The sequence below is a fragment of the Oncorhynchus masou genome, chromosome 17 (assembly GCF_036934945.1).
Source record: "Oncorhynchus masou masou isolate Uvic2021 chromosome 17, UVic_Omas_1.1, whole genome shotgun sequence".
Lineage (NCBI taxonomy): Eukaryota > Metazoa > Chordata > Actinopteri > Salmoniformes > Salmonidae > Oncorhynchus > Oncorhynchus masou.
The window spans coordinates 652,944-661,058 of NC_088228.1; positions in this window are offsets into that span (position 1 = coordinate 652,944).

The following is an 8,115-nucleotide window of genomic DNA, read 5'->3' on the forward strand; positions in this document are numbered from 1 at the left end:
ATTTATTATATTCCTCCCTCCTCCTTAGATGGACAGTGGATACAGTATATATTTATTATATTCCTCCCTCCTCCTTCGATGGACAGTGGATACAGTATATATTTATTATATTCCTCCCTAGATGGACAGTGGATACAGTATATATTTATTATATTTCTCCCTCCTCCCTAGATGGACAGTGGATACAGTACATATTTATTATATTCCTCGCTAGATGGACAGTGGATACAGTACATATTTATTATATTCCTCGCTAGATGGACAGTGGATACAGTACATATTTATTATATTCCTCGCTAGATGGACAGTGGATACAGTATATATTTATTATATTCCTCCCTCCTCCCTAGATGGACAGTGGATACAGTATATATTTATTATATTCCTCCCTCCTCCCTAGATGGACAGTGGATACAGTATATATTTATTATATTCCTCGCTAGATGGACAGTGGATACAGTATATATTTATTATATTCCTCCCTCCTCCCTAGATGGACAGTGGATACAGTATATATTTATTATATTCCTCCCTCCTCCCTAGATGGACAGTGGATACAGTATATATTTATTATATTCCTCCCTCCTCCCTAGATGGACAGTGGATACAGTATATATTTATTATATTCCTCCCTCCTCCCTAGATGGACAGTGGATATAGTATATATGTATTATATTCCTCCCTCCTCCCTAGATGGACAGTGGATACAGTATATATTTATTATATTCCTCCTCACTCCCTAGATGGACAGTGGATACAGTATATATTTATTATATTCCTCCCTCCTCCCTAGATGGACAGTGGATACAGTATATATTTATTATATTCCTCCTCACTCCCTAGATGGACAGTGGATACAGTATATATTTATTATATTCCTCCCTCCTCCCTAGATGGACAGTGGATACAGTATATATTTATTATATTCCTCCTCACTCCCTAGATGGACGGTGGATACAGTATATATTTATTATATTCCTCCCTCCTCCCTAGATGGACAGTGGATACAGTATATATTTATTATATTCCTCCCTCCTCCCTAGATGGACAGTGGATACAGTATATATGTATTATATTTCTCCCTCCTCCCTAGATGGACAGTGGATACAGTATATATTTATTATATTCCTCCCTAGATGGACAGTGGATACAGTATATATTTATTATATTCCTCCCTAGATGGACAGTGGATACAGTATATATTTATTATATTCCTCCCTGGATGGACAGTGGATACAGTATATATTTATTATATTCCTCCCTAGATGGACAGTGGATACAGTATATATTTAATATATTCCTCCCTCCTCGCAAAATGGACAGCAGATACAGTTATGCGACAAATACAATTTCATTTGATTTGATATATTTATTATATTCCTCCCTAGATGGACAGTGGATACAGTATATATTTATTATATTTCTCACTCCTCCCTAGATGGACAGTGGATACAGTATATATTTATTATATTCCTCCCTCCTCCCTAGATGGACAGTGGATACAGTATATATTTATTATATTTCTCCCTCCTCCCTAGATGGACAGTGGATACAGTATATATTTATTATAATTCTCCCTCCTACCGAGATGGACAGTGGATACAGTTTATATTTATTATATTTCTCCCTCCTCCCTAGATGGACAGTGGATACAGTATATATTTATTATAATTCTCCCTCCTCCCTAGATGGACAGTGGATACAGTATATATTTATTATATTCCTCCCTCCTCCCTAGATGGACAGTGGATACAGAATATATTTATTATATTCCTCCCTCCTCCCTAGATGGACAGTGGATACAGTATATATTTATTATATTCCTCCCTCCTCCCTAGATGGACAGTGGATACAGTATATATTTATTATATTCCTCCCTAGATGGACAGTGGATACAGTATATATTTATTATATTCCTCCCTGGATGGACAGTGGATACAGTATATATTTATTATATTCCTCCCTAGATGGACAGTGGATACAGTATATATTTAATATATTCCTCCCTCCCTCGCAAAATGGACAGCAGATACAGTTATGCGACAAATACAATTTCATTTGATTTGATATATTTATTATATTCCTCCCTAGATGGACAGTGGATACAGTATATATTTATGATATTCTTCCCTAGATGGACAGTGGATACAGTATATATTTATTATATTCCTCCTCACTCCCTAGATGGACAGTGGATACAGTACATATTTATTATTATTCCTCCCTCCTCCCTAGATGGACAGTGGATACAGTATATATTTATTATATTCCTCCCTAGATGGACAGTGGATACAGTATATATTTATTATATTCCTCCCTCCTCCCTAGATGGACAGTGGATACAGTATATATTTATTATATTCCTCCCTCCTCCCTAGATGGACAGTGGATACAGTATATATTTATTATATTCCTCCCTCCTCCCTAGATGGACAGTGGATACAGTATATATTTATTATATTCCTCCCTCCTCCCTAGATGGACAGTGGATACAGTATATATTTATTATATTCCTCCCTCCTCCCTAGATGGACAGTGGATACAGTATATATTTATTATATTCCTCCCTCCTCCTTAGATGGACAGTGGATACAGTATATATTTATTATATTCCTCCCTCCTCCTTCGATGGACAGTGGATACAGTATATATTTATTATATTCCTCCCTAGATGGACAGTGGATACAGTATATATTTATTATATTTCTCCCTCCTCCCTAGATGGACAGTGGATACAGTATATATTTATTATATTCCTCGCTAGATGGACAGTGGATACAGTACATATTTATTATATTCCTGGACCCTAGATGGACAGTGGATACAGTATATTTATTATATTCCCTCCTCCCTAGATGGACAGTGGATACAGTATATATTTATTATATTCCTCCCTCCTCCCTAGATGGACAGTGGATACAGTATATATTATATTCCTCCCTCCTCCCTAGATGGACAGTGGATACAGTATATATTTATTATATTCCTCCCTCCTCCCTAGATGGACAGTGGATACAGTATATATTTATTATATTCCTCCCTAGATGGACAGTGGATACAGTATATATTTATTATATTCCTCCCTCCTCCCTAGATGGACAGTGGATACAGTATATATTTATTATATTCCTCCTCCTCCCTAGATGGACAGTGGATACAGTATATATTTATTATATTCCTCCCTCCTCCCTAGATGGACAGGGGATACAGTATATATTTATTATATTCCTTCTCCCTAGATGGACAGTGGATACAGTATATATTTGATATTCCTCCCTCCTCCCTAGATGGACAGTGGATACAGTATATATTTATTATATTCCTCCCTAGATGGACATTGGATACAGTATATATTTATTATATTCCTCCCTCCTCCCTAGATGGACAGTGGATACAGTATATATTTATTATATTCCTCCTCACTCCCTAGATGGACAGTGGATACAGTTTATATTTGATATTCCTCCCTCCTCCCTAGATGGACAGTGGATACAGTATATATTTATTATATTCCTCCCTCCTCCCTAGATGGACCGTGGATACAGTATATATTTGATATTCCTCCCTCCTCCCTAGATGGACAGTGGATACAGTATATATTTGATATTCCTCCCTCCTCCCTAGATGGACAGTGGATACAGTATATATTTATTATATTCCTCCTCACTCCTTAGATGGACAGTGGATACAGTATATATTTATTATATTCCTCCCTCCTCCCTAGATGGACCGTGGATACAGTATATATTTGATATTTAGTATATTTATTATATTTCTCCCTCCTCCCTAGATGGACTCCTCCCTAGATGGACCGTGGATACAGTATATATTTGATATTCCTCCCTCCTCCCTAGATGGACAGTGGATACAGTATATATTTGATATTCCTCCCTCCTCCCTAGATGGACAGTGGATACAGTATATATTTATTATATTCCTCCCTCCTCCCGAGATGGACAGTGATACAGTATATATTTATTATATTTCTCCCTCCTCCCTAGATGGACAGTGGATACAGTATATATTTATTATATTCCTCTCCAGATGGACAGTGGATACAGTATATATTTATTATATTCCTCCCTAGATGGACAGTGGATACAGTATATATTTATTATATTCCTCCCTAGATGGACAGTGGATACAGTTTATATTTATTATATTCCTCCCTAGATGGACGGTGGATACAGTATTATTTATTATATTCCTCCCTCCTCCCTAGATGGACAGTGGATACAGTATATATTTATTATATTCCTCCCTCCTCCCTAGATGGACAGTGGATACAGTATATATTTATTATATTCCTCCCTCCTCCCTAGATGGACAGTGGATACAGTATATATTTATTATATTCCTCCCTCCTCCCTAGATGGACAGTGGATACAGTATATATTTATTATATTCCTCCCTCCTCCCTAGATGGACAGTGGATACAGTATATATTTATTATATTCCTCCCTAGATGGACGGTGGATACAGTATATATTTATTATATTCCTCCCTCCTCCCTAGATGGACAGTGGATACAGTATATATTTATTATATTCCTCCCTCCTCCCTAGATGGACAGTGGATACAGTATATATTTATTATATTCCTCCCTCCTCCCTAGATGGACAGTGGATACAGTATATATTTATTATATTCCTCCCTCCTCCCTAGATGGACAGTGGATACAGTATATATTTATTATATTCCTCCCTCCTCCCTAGATGGACAGTGGATACAGTATATATTTATTATATTCCTCCCTCCTCCCTAGATGGACAGTGGATACAGTATATATTTATTATATTCCTCCCTCCTCCCTAGATGGACAGTGGATACAGTATATATTTATTATATTCCTCCCTAGATGGACAGTGGATACAGAATATATTTATCATATTCCTCCCTCCTCCCTAGATGGACATTGGATACAGTATATATTTATTATATTCCTCCCTAGATGGACAGGGGATACAGTTTATATTTATTATATTCCTCCCTAGATGGACGGTGGATACAGTATCATTTATTATATTCCTCCCTCCTCCCAAGATGGACAGTGGATACAGAATATATTTATTATATTCCTCCCTCCTCCCTAGATGGACATTGGATACAGTATATATTTATTATATTCCTCCCTAGATGGACAGGGGATACAGTTTATATTTATTATATTCCTCCCTAGATGGACGGTGGATACAGTATCATTTATTATATTCCTCCCTCCTCCCAAGATAGACAGTGGATACAGTATATATTTATTATATTCCTCCTTACTCCTTAGATGGACAGTGGATACAGTATATATTTATTATATTCCTCCCTAGATGGACAGTGGATACAGTATATATTTATTATATTCCTCCTCACTCCCGAGATGGACAGTGGATACAGTATATATTTATTATATTCCTCCTTACTCCTTAGATGGACAGTGGATACAGTATATATTTATTATATTCCTCCCTAGATGGACAGTGGATACAGTATATATTTATTATATTCCTCCTTACTCCTTAGATGGACAGTGATACAGTATATATTTATTATATTCCTCCCTAGACGGACGGTGGATACAGTATTATTTATTATATTCCTCCTCACTCCCTAGATGGACAGTGGATACAGTATATATTTATTATATTCCTCCCTAGATGGACAGTGGATACAGTATATATTTATTATATTCCTCCCTAGATGGACAGTGGATACAGTATATATTTATTATATTCCTCCCTAGATGGACAGTGGATACAGTATATATTTATTATATTCCTCCCTAGATGGACAGTGGATACAGTATATATTTAATATATTCCTCCCTCCTCGCAAAATGGACAGCAGATACAGTATATATTTGTATGCGACAAATACAATTTCATTTGATTTGATATATTTATTATATTCCTCCCTAGATGGACAGTGGATACAGTATATATTTATTATATTTCTCCTCACTCCTTAGATGGACAGTGGATACAGTTTATAGTTAATATATTCCTCCTCACTCCCTAGATGGACAGTGGATACAGAATATATTTATTATATTCCTCCCTCCTCCCTAGATGGACAGTGGATATAGTATATATTTAATATAGCATGTTTATTCTGGGCTCAGTTTTTGACAGTGTAACACGGAGGTCATGCTCAGCATTGACAGTTTCTGTACTTGAGAACCCGGACTCACGTATGTGGTGCCAAACTGGATCAGAACATCTACTGCTTTCTCAGTCAGGCAGGAGACCACTTACTGTTGTAGTTTAAGGACCGAGAACTGTGTGAGTGTGTTTACCTCAAAAAACATCTTGCTTCAATCAGTTTATTCCAGTTCTGAATAAAAATGTCTTGTATTTTAACAGCAACAGTTCCAACCTAGACTTGTTTTCAACAATAATTTCTACAGTAAGATATACAGTAGGCCTGATCATTTTTCATCTGCATCTGTACTGTTACTAGGGTTGCACTATCAGTAGCAAGATAGCTTGCTCCGGCTAATGTTATCTATTAGCTGTGTTACAAGGCCAGGGGATTGTTTTGAAGATAAACTCACATCTACTCGTATGAGAGATAGTACTCCCTTATTTCTGCTTATCATTAACTGTTATAAAATGACAACAACGCCTTGCTAGCTGACTTACTTTTCCACAGTTGAAGCCCTGTTTCCTGAAGCATCCTGCCCTGTTCTGAAAGAACTCCCTGGGTTTACCGTCATGCTGTGGATGTTTGGTCAGGACGTGTCGTTTTATTAATTTGCTCATTTTGAGAGACTCACTACTAAGCACTTCCCTGCACAAAACACATTGTGGGCGCTCCTCGTTATTTCTCAAAGTTTGTATGAAAGAGACCGAAAGTCATTGCTGTATTTGCATTTCATGACGATTGAGCTCAGTCAGAAGTTGTGCCTAGCATGAGTCCATTTCATGACAGTGGTGAGTGGGAATGACAAGTCAGTGGCACATTTTAAGTCAATTAAATACTCTACTAACAAAAAAAGCCTAGCCCCGCCCTTAGCCCAATTGTTCTCTGTGTATTATTTATATATACTTGTGTTCCCACATGTACTTCCTGTATTGATCTGTTGTTAATAAAAAATTTTAAAAAAATAACAACATTTTTTTTTTTTTTTATAAATAAATAAATAAAAAAGACAAGTCAGTGGTGCATCGTCTGCTGATGAACAACAGCGCTGCAGTGTGTTGGTTGCAGAGTGATCTTCAAGAACGGCTTCTCCCTCCACCTCTCCTACTCGCACAGACTGAACCGAGAGCGCAGTTGCACTTGGCTAAATCAATTCCAGTAATTCATTAAATAATTATACATTTATGTCGCTACCCATACTGTAAGATGGAATGCTAATTAATTACTTAAAAATCATACAATGTGATTTTCTGGATTTTTGTTTTAGATTCCGTCTCTCACAGTTGAAGTGTACCTATGAATAAAATGACAGACCTCTACATGCTTTGAATGTAGGAAAACTTGCAAAATCGGCAGTGTATCAAATACTTGTTCTCCCCACTGTAGTTATATATATATATATATTTGTATTGTTATTATTATTAACTTTAAACATGAAAAACAGAACAGCCAGAGGGATTCCACAAAGAAATAAGAAAAAAATAAAACAATATATCAATTCAAATACAGGCATGTAACGGATACATTTTGTTTTGTATATGTTTTAATGACTCTAAATAGTTTTGCAAATCAGATTTTAAAAAATTAGGAAAAACGGGTTTTTCTTCATAAATTTTGATTTGTATATGAAACATTTTCCTAGTAAAATAAAGAGATTTATGACATACTCACGTTCAATTGTGGAATCAGTGTAGTAAAATAATATGTAAAACTTTATTTTGTTGCCAAGATATAACATTTTGTTGCCAAGATATAGTTTTACATCAGTCCAGAACACCACTATATAAACAGACAGAATAAGTGTTCAATCGAATCTGTTTCTAATTCACAAAAACTGCATTCACTGGTAACATCAGGTACATATTTAGACATATTTAGAAATATTTAGAAATCAAGCTATTACACGGATAGAATCTATGGAGCATCTTATTAAAGGAGATCTCCTTTACGTTATTGGTCACCAAAACTCTGTGTGTAGTGAAC